Source organism: Bidens hawaiensis, unplaced genomic scaffold (assembly GCF_021521415.1).
Source record: "Bidens hawaiensis isolate Kalapana, Puna unplaced genomic scaffold, B.hawaiensis_p1.1 tig00010796_1, whole genome shotgun sequence".
NCBI lineage: Eukaryota > Viridiplantae > Streptophyta > Magnoliopsida > Asterales > Asteraceae > Bidens > Bidens hawaiensis.
This window is the reverse complement of record NW_027491829.1, coordinates 742,491-751,441: the sequence shown is the minus strand read 5'-3', so window position 1 is coordinate 751,441 and position 8,951 is coordinate 742,491. Positions and strand designations below refer to the sequence as shown.

Sequence of the window (8,951 nt, the reverse complement as noted above, 5' to 3'; positions counted from 1 at the left end):
CACCAAGCTTTTGGGGAAAATCCTTAGATCTGTGTTTTCAGACCTGGAAAATACCTCCAGATCTGGAAGAAACAGGAAGAAAATGAGCTTTTGAGGAAAACCCTCAGATCTGGGTTTTCAGATCTGGGTTCGTCCGAGCAGCAGCCACACCTCATATTCATAGGTTTATAAACCCTATCAGATCTGTTGGTTTTACATAAAACCTACCTGATGTGGATATTCAAAACCTTTGGGTCGCGCGCGCGCCCAGGCGATTACTCTGCGCCTCAGCGGGTCGCTGCGGCGCGCGCTCAGGCGATTACTCTGCGCCTCAGCGGGTCGCGCGCGCGCGCGCCCAGGCGATTACTCTGCGCATCAGCAGGTCGCGCGCGCGCGCCCAGGCAATTACTCTGCGCCACAGCGCGCTGCAGCGCGCGCGCCCAGGCGATTACTCTGCGCCACAGCGGGTCCGCAGCGCAGGCGCCCAGGCAATTACTCTGCGCCTCAGCAATTCGCAGCGCGCGCGCCCAGGCAATTACTCTGCGCCACAGCGCGCTGCGCGCGCCCCAGGCGATTACTCCGCGCCCCAGGCGATTACTCCGCGCCACAGCGGGTCGCGCGCGCTCCAGGCGATTACTCCGCGCCACAGCGGGTCGCTGCGCGCGCCCAGGCAATTACTCCGCGCCACAAAGGGTCGCGCGCCGCGCGCCCAGGCAATTACTCCGCGCCACAGCGGGTCGCGCGCGCGCCCCCAGACATGAAGGCAGAGCATGCTCAAGCAATAAGCATGCTCAAGCAATAAGCATGCTCAAGCATCAAGCATGCTCAAGCATCAAGCATGCTCAAGCAATAAGCCATGCTCAAGCAGCAAGCATGCTCAAAGCATCAAGCATGCTCAAGCAATAAGCATGCCCAAGCATCAAGCATTCTCAAGCAGCAAGCATGCTCAAGCAGCAAGCATGCTCAAGCAATAAGCATGCTCAAGCAGCAAGCATGCTCAAGCATCAAGCATGCTCAAGCAATAAGCATGCCCAAGCAATAAGCATGCTCAAGCAGCAAGCATGCTCAAGCATCAAGCATGCTCAAGCAATAAGCATGCCCAAGCATCAAGCATGCTCAAGCAGCAAGCATGCTCAAGCATCAAGCATGCTCAAGCAATAAGCATGCTCAAGCAGCAAGCATGCTCAAGCATCAAGCATGCTCAAGCATCAAGTACGCTATCAGATCTGTTGGTTTTACATAAAACCTCCCTGATGTGGATATTCAAAACCTTTGGGTCGCGGCGCGCGCCCAGGCAATTACTCTGCGCCTCAGCGGGTCGCTGCGCGCGCGCTCAGGCAATTACTCTGCGCCACAGCGGGTCCGCGCGCGCGCCCAGGCAAATTACTCTGCGCCTCAGCGGGTCGCGCGCAGCGCCCCAGGCAATTACTCTGCGCCTCAGCGGGTCGCGCGCGCGCCCAGGCGATTACTCTGCGCCTCAGCGGGTCGCGCGCGGCGCCCAGGCGATTACTCTGCGCCTCAGCGGGTCGCGCGCGCGCTCAGGCGATTACTCTGCGCCTCAGCGGGTCGCTGCGCAGCGCGCCCAGGCGATTACTCTGCGCCTCAGCGGGTCGCAGCGCGCGCGCCCAGGCGATTACTCTGCGCCTCAGCGGGTCGCGCGCCGCGCGCCCAGGCGATTACTCTGCGCCTCAGCGGGTCGCGCGCAGCGCGCGCCCAGGCGACTACTCTGCGCCACAGCGGGTCGCGCGCTGCGCCCAGGCAACTACTCTGCGCCTCAGCGGGTCGCGCGCGCGGCCCCAGGCAACTACTCTGCGCCTCAGCGGGTCGCGCGCAGCGCCCAGGGCAACTACTCTGCGCCTCAGCGGGTCGCGCGCGCGCCCAGGCAATTACTCTGCGCCTCAGCGGTCGTGCGCGCGCGCCCAGGCAATTACTCTGCGCCACAGCGGGTCGCTGCGCGGCGCCCAGGCAAGTACTCTGCGCCTCAGCGGGTCACGCGCGCGCGCCCCAGGCAAGTACTCTGCGCCTCAGCGGGTCGCAGCGCGCAGCGCCCCAGGCAACTACTCTGCGCCTCAGCGGGTCGCGCGCTGCGGCGCGCCCAGACAATTACTCTGCGCCACAGCGCGCAGCAGTTTTGCATTCGCGCCACCGCATACAAGTTTTCGCATACATGTTTCGCACTTCCTTTTACTAATTTGAGCAATATGACAACATTATATTGACATCAAATTAAAAAGAAAGCGAAGTAAAACATACATGCGTGAGCTCCAAGCTCAAACGCGTGTTGACGAGTCTTAACTCTAAAACGTTAGGGCCTTATCCCAAAAATATGAGTCTTAGCTCAAACTTGAAGGCTGGAAATCCTCACAATTTCCCATACGGCTCCGCGCCATAGGCTGGGAATCCTCACAATTTCCCATACGGCTCGTGCCATACTTAAAGGTTGGGAATCCTCAATTTCCCATACGGCTCCCCGCCATACTTGAAGGTTGGGAATCCTCATAAACCCGTCGGCCACGCGCCAGCTTTTATTATCATTACTTTCATTGCCCGTAAGACGCCCCTGCGCGCAGGTTTACATTATTATTACAGCCCGTAAGACGCCCCGGCGCGCGGGTTTACATTATTATTACAACCCGTAAGACACTTCGCGCGCAAGCTACTGTTATTATTACAGCTCGTAAGTCGCCTCACGCGCCAGCTCAGTTATTACTCTTAGCTCGTAAGACGCCTCTCGCGCGCAGGCTTTATTATTTTCAGCTCGTAAGACGCCTCTCGCGCGCAGGCTTTATTATTTTCAGCTCGTAAGACGCCTCTCGCGCGCAGGCTTTATTATTCTCATCTCGTAAGACGCCACTCGCGCGCATGCTTCATTGCTCAGCTTGTAAGACGCCTCTCGCGCGCATGCTTTATTACCCAGCTTGTAAGACGCCTCTCGCGCGCAGGCTTTATTTCTCAGCTCGTAAGACGCCTCTCGCGCGCGAAGCTTTATTATCCTTATAACTCGACACCACCATTATCTTAAGGATCACAACGCGTCACCATCATGGAGAAAATCTCCCAGACTCAAGACAATAAAGATAAGGCCGAATAAAAGGGAAAAAACCGCCCTAACACCTTATAAAGTCCAACGCTCCACCTAAGCGCTTGCGCGCCCAGGAGCAACGCTGGACTTGGGGGGGCTTGTAGGGGTATGGTATTAAACCCGGTTTACAATCCTAAATTTATTATATTTGGTTTGTTTTATTATATGGGCTAATACATTTGTTATTGGGCTGAGGAGGTTTGTGGAGGTAGCCCTAATTGGGCTAGGCCCATTAGGGTATCATGATGGTGGCCATGAGACTCTATATAAGGAGGTCTTCACCTCCTTATCATGGGGTCATGCTCAGTAGGTGCCACCACCAGTTTTTGTGTCTGTGAACAAGAGATCTTGAAGATCTCTTAGCGGTCACCTCCACACCCCCAAAACGCCACTGCAGATCGCGAGCAGCCGGAGGAGAGGATCAGCAGACCAGGATGCGGTTCATTCATCTCGAAATCCGTGGAAGCTCCGTCATGAGTCAGGTCAGATTCCATTTCGTGCTTCGACAGTTCGGTATGATGCAAAACCTGGCCGATTAGCACCCTAAAAGGCAGCATATGCGGACAAATATGGTTCATAAATGGAATGTAACATTATTTGGTAGATGATTGTAAGTGGTAAAAAATATGTTTGGTTAACACCCTAGAAGGCAGCATATGGACAAATTAGAAATATGGTTAAAAAATGCAAAGTAACATTATTTGGTAGACGATTGTATGGTGGAAAATATGCTTTTTAAAGGACCTTTAGGTGATTATTAGAGAGAGAGAGAGAGATGGATATAACAAAATTATAACCATTCTCTAAAGGTTTATTTTATTTTACTTTGAACGGGAAGCAATTCCATAAGTAAGATGAAATATAGGCATGTTATTTGCATTGAATTCCTTGCTTTTAGCGCGCAACACTTGGTGCTCTACCTTGGTCTTAATGTTCCTCGCAATATACTCAGCACACGCTTTAACCGGTTCCGATGCGCATTTATCCCTCTAAAAAACAAACCAGGCTTGTGCCTTCAGTATGTGAGAGAGCCCAAATTAATTCATTTAACATTCTACTAGTTTGGTGTACTAGAAAAAGACATATTTGAAATCGAACTGGCAACCTGAACCGAAACCGGTTTTATTAGGACTAGCACGTATGGCCCAATCATGGAAGCCCAACTAGTAAATTTACATATAGTCTATTGAGTGTTCTTAAGCCATTACTCTTATGGCCCAAATACCTCATTTAAGCCCAAATCCAATTCAATCCTTTATATGAGCTAGTCGCATAGCATTCCACTTCCAACTGCACTGGGCCGTATTAGGCTCACTTTAGTATACCTATTGGTCTACTAGTATTGTAACACACTAAATTTCTAGCGCTAGCGTGTTAAATGCATCGTTTTCAACATCAAGAAACCAATCAGTATTTAATTTAATGTTTGGGAGTTGTAATGCTCTTCCTTTATGGTGCTTTCATAGGAATAGAATAACCTTTGTTAAATGGTTTGATTGGATTTCATATTTAAATCAAAGCGGGTCACTTCGTCTCCAATTTTATATATATTATTAAAAGTTATACAAATAAGTGAAAAAATAAGTTTTTTCTAAGGCAAACTCTTGTATTTAAAATCTAACATCATTTGCTTATAAGACCATGCGTAGGTAAGATTAGACATACCCGTGCATTTTTGTGCCATGTGGCATCTAGTCGGCTTTTGAACATTTTGTAAAAAGTGGATTAGTGGAAAAATACCGCCCAAACGCCTCTATCTCCTCCCCTTCTCTACCTCTCTCTTACAAGACCATCAAAACTCGTGTCACACCAACGTTATATACAAAACGTCAGTCCCAAAATATCACCCCAAAACACGGGAAGGGGGGTGTTCCCCCGGCGTTTTAGCTCCAAAACGCCACCATATTGACTACGGACGGTCTAATGGAACTTGAACCCTCATATCATATAGAAGACTTTTTTTTAATATCTTAATAACATTGGCCTACTAACCTTTTGATAATAAAGAAAAATAAGTAATAAAAAGAAACTATTCGAATAAATAAAACATTTATAACTTCCTAAATTACTTTGGTGTAAAATGTCATAAATCCCATTTCAGTATAATAATGCTACGTCAAAACCTGTATGATATACGGGTTGGGAAAAAAAGATAAATAGACAAAAGAACAATTTTTTTATAATTTTAACAAAATTGAAAAAACTAGTTTTTTAAAAATAAAAACAAATCTACCGTTTATCTATTACCTAAATCTACCTTTTCAGGTTGGACCCATGAATAAAAACCGTTTAACACCCATAATTTAGTCACAATGGATTTGAAGCCGTAATATTTAGGTGTTGAACTTCTGTTCTACATAACTTGTGAATGCCTCTGCATAATAAAAACACATGTCATAAGATTGTTACAAACAAACGAAGAAATTATATCTTTATGTTGCATTAAATATCCATCAAACTTTGCTGCTAAATATATTCATTCAAATGTGTTTACACTGGCTTTAAGAACCTATTTCATCACAGTTTTATGAATACACCAGCTTTAAGAACCTATTTCATCATAGCATTAATAGAGTTAAGCCTATGTTAGTGAACTTAACTGAATATGTGTACAAAACCTGAGTATAGATATAATATAATCAAATCCAAATAATCGGTTTCACTAACCATAGAAAAAAAAAGTCAACGTTACACTTTTATGAAAGAAGTTGGTGATGAAACTGACATATATTGTACCAAGAAATCCTTAAAATATTCATCAACTGCAAATGTTTTAGTTAAGTTGAAATCAAGAAATACTTAAAATTATGCGTCTAATTTAATGGTAAAATCAAATTTTAAATAGAAATCGAAATCAAAACTTGATGTTAAAGGTCAAACATCAAAGTTAATAATAATTGTAATTATCATATTTATACTTATTTAAGTTAACAATTTATTTTTTAAGAAATTTAGCCAATAAACTATAAAACTATAAACAAAGTACCTAAATAACAAAATAAGACATTAAAATTGATTAAACTCAAGCTGTACGTACTCTAATGAATAATAAATATGGTCATATTGTTAGCAAAAATCTGATTTATGTGTTATCAAACTGGGTTAAATTAGATCATCTAGACAAAAAAGATTTAAAAGTAACAAAGTTTATCTTTTTTAACACTAAAATGTAAAAGGAAAGAAATCATCTTGCAAACGTCTCTATTGTTATGTTTCACGCATAGCTTTTGAACTCCAACTACAGATGAAAAACAACATTTAAACAAATATATAATACTTAACTACTAAGAAAATAATTATATGCATATGCAAAGCTTATAAATGCGTACCTTGATTCTTTCATTTTACTCCATCGTGTCAAACTTGTCGTGCATTATTTTTTGCTATAACAAAATACAATAAGTAAGCTAATTATAAAGACTACGAACAAATACACATTTGGTTGGCTCTGTATGAACACACTACTATTAACCGGTCGATTTGAAGAAAGACTTTTATTAATCGATGCAAATCAATAAATAATACATTAAAGTTAGTAAAAATTATTTTAAATATTACATTTTAAGTTGCTACTATGTTCAAATGAAATCATAAACTTGCTACTATAAAAAGTTAGTTTTTAGTAAAAACATAATGTTTACATAAACATTAGAGCATTTCACATATCATTTAAAATATATAAGCTGGCTCATAATAAGTAATTGTTACTTAAAGGGTTGTAGAATTGACTTCTAACATGGTGTAATACTTCAAGAAATTATTATCTAAGATGGTCCCGAAATCCATTATTTTTAACCATAGATAGCATCATAATTCATTGCCAAAGATGATATATATTAAACTAAAATAATGAAAATATCCAACACCTTGTGCAGCAATATAAATCATAAGATACACATTAAGCCTTAAGATGCATCCCACGTGGCCACATCTAAAATAAGTAGCGAGAATTTTGATTTTTGAAATATAAAATTAGAAATCATATGCTTTTAGATTAACATAACACTAAATCAATTAGCGGCATACGAACAAACAATCTAGTAACATGGCCGAGATCTAGAATTTTAGGGTTTGTTTAAAAGGGAAATAATGAATTACTGTAAATGCTTCAAAACAAATTTAGGGTTCTCATAATTAAAAGGTACTTACTGATGCAAAAGTGTTGGCAATAACAACTTTAAACCAGAAGATGATGATGATGGATGATTGTTGCACGCGATGCATATGAATATGATTGTAATACCTTTTTTGTTCAAGTTGATAAACGACAACTGCGGAGAGATAATTTTAGGGTTTGTTTAGGTTTTGAGTGGAACTATTGTGATTGAAACGAAGGTTTTTTTTAAAGGATTGCGATTTTTGTGTTAATAAATAAATAATGAAAAGAATTAATGAGAAAATTCCATATGAACAAATCAAGAGTTTTGGTGAAAAGTAATTATGAAGATTGAATGTTGAATTTAAATTAATTAAAAAATTACACAAATTGCTGTGGCATTTTAAAAAGATCTTGTTAATTTTAAAAAAGACAGGTTTTTTGAAACACACTCTTTTATTATATAGATAGATTTAAACTTATTAAAAATAAAGATAGGGATTATTGACTAACTTATTAAGTAGTCAAGGTCAAAGATTCAACTAGCTAGTTCTGAGTAACATGAACTCAAAAACTAACCTTTTCACTCAAAACACATTTTATGTTCCTAGTTATACCATGAACATATCGTTGGTCAAAGTCAACCCTCATTCTTTAAATATCTTCCTCCTACTCCTATATAAGACTTGTCATGCATATTACCATCTTCACATTTAATATTTATACACAAACTAAATCACAACTCTCATCAACACAATCAAAAACATGGCCGATCAACACCACCACCAAACTCTGGTAGACGAATGCAACCGCAATACGGTCCTTAACTTCTACAAAGCATTAGCCACACGCGATGCCACAACCGTTCACTGTCTCCTAGCTCCCAACATCGAATGGTGGTTTCACGGTCCACCATCTTGCAACCGTCTTATGCGCTTGCTCACTGGCCATACCACGTCCGACAAGGACCACTCGTTCGACTTCAACCCGATCTCAGTGGTCTCTGTTGGTTCGGACGTGGTTTTGGCTGAAGGGTATTTCCCCGCGAGTTGTAATGTCAGTTGGGTACACGCGTGGACGGTCACCAATGGGGTTATAACTCAAGTCAGGGAGTACTTCAACACTTCGGTTACCGTTACCCGGTTTGCCAAGTCAGCTAACGTCCACGTGGGATCTCAAGATGGTGACAAGTGTCAATGTGTGTGGGAGAGCAAGCTTACTGATCAAGCATCCATGCCTTGTCTTCTTCTTGCTGTTTAAGCAACAAAGTGTTACGTTTTTATGTTTATTTCTTATAGCATGTATTCGTAAAATAAAAGCCTTTGTAAAGTGATAATGACATGCACAAGTTATAATTATAATGCTTTGTTAATGTTATAACGGTCTCTCTTTTACTACCAACTCGAAATATACGATAAATATAAAACAAGGGAATTAATATTCAATAGAATATTTGTATGGTTGATTTTATAATATATATGACTTTCCAAGTCAAAGCTTGTATTCCACATGATTATAATTTATAACTGTCCTTTTCTTTTTTGTAGTTTGATCATCATTTTGTTGTGATTATAATTATATTAATCTCTTTTGAAGAAACACTAGGTGACCCGGTACAGATTATAGATAATCTGGGGGTTAAGTAATGTTTCCCACGGATGAGATCTAGCTGAGAAGGCTGTTCTTCAGGAGACCTGCAAAACAAACACCGTAAGCTCGTCACTGAGAAGGGGGGGTTCCTCCTTGTGACCACCCTCCGGCGTGAGAATCAGACTAGGTTGCTCTGAATATAAG

At 42.2% G+C, this 8,951-nt stretch overlaps 1 pseudogene; it reads left to right on the top strand.

Annotated features, from left to right (window-relative positions):
- Positions 1-7,750: 7,750 nt before the first annotated feature.
- On the top strand, positions 7,751-8,436 carry LOC143536399 (senescence associated gene 20 pseudogene; annotated as a pseudogene).
- Positions 8,437-8,951: the final 515 nt, after the last annotated feature.